Source organism: Camelina sativa, chromosome 13 (assembly GCF_000633955.1).
Source record: "Camelina sativa cultivar DH55 chromosome 13, Cs, whole genome shotgun sequence".
NCBI classification, from domain to species: Eukaryota; Viridiplantae; Streptophyta; class Magnoliopsida; order Brassicales; family Brassicaceae; genus Camelina; species Camelina sativa.
The window spans coordinates 14,049,907-14,050,857 of NC_025697.1; positions in this window are offsets into that span (position 1 = coordinate 14,049,907).

Below are 951 nucleotides of genomic sequence, written 5' to 3' on the forward strand. Positions count from 1 at the left end.
CAAGACCAAGAGTTCAAAGATAAGAAGCCCAGTCCTAAGGTACTTCCACAAGGCCTTAGCAAACACCTTCTTTGCTAGGAAGGAAACTGGAAATCTCATTGAGGGTANAGGTGGAACAAGTGGCATGGGAAGAAGTTTGATAAGCTAAAGAAGAAGGTGGGCAATATGGCTAAGTCCATCAAGAGCCTAAAGAAGGAGATTGCTGAGTTGAAAAGTGGAAATTCTTCACCAACACCATCTAGCCCTTTGAGGAGGAGTAGCTCAACTAGAGCACTTTCAAGAGTTGAAAACCCTGTGGAACCAGCTAGAGCCTCCATGTACGAGCCAATTCAGAGGAAGAGGAGTTCAAGTAGCCGAGAACAACAATTTTCAAGGCACTCGACCGGGTTACTCGAGCACCCACTCGACCGAGCACCCCAAATGCACTCTGCCGAGTTCCAGCCCAGAACACCTTATGGCTTCCCAGCTCCAGCTGCTTATCCAAACTATCCAGGTTACCCTCCCTTCCCATCCGAGTACTTCATGGATCCAGCAATCTTGCACCAGTTCTACCAGCAACAAGGTCAGAGTTTTGGCACTCGCGGTCCAGCTCGACCCCCCCACTCGAGCACGTACTCGACCGAGTCCCAGTCGGTTGCCATCATCGAGCTGCCCCAATCACCTTCTCCAAGTCACCAACCAGACCCCAACTACACATTTGACAACATGAATTAGGATGTGGACAGCTTCTTCTCCAATCCTTGAGGTACCATTATCACCTTCACTTGTAAATATCATTGCATTTCATATTGTGTTTTGTTTTTGGTCTTGAATCCTCTTACAAATTTCTTTCACACAGAGGACTGTGTGATTTAAGTTTGGGGGAGGGTTTGAGATAACATTTGATGTTGTGTTTTGTTTTCTTATTTCAAATTTTTAGCATCATCATGTTAGTATTTGCATAGCATCTAA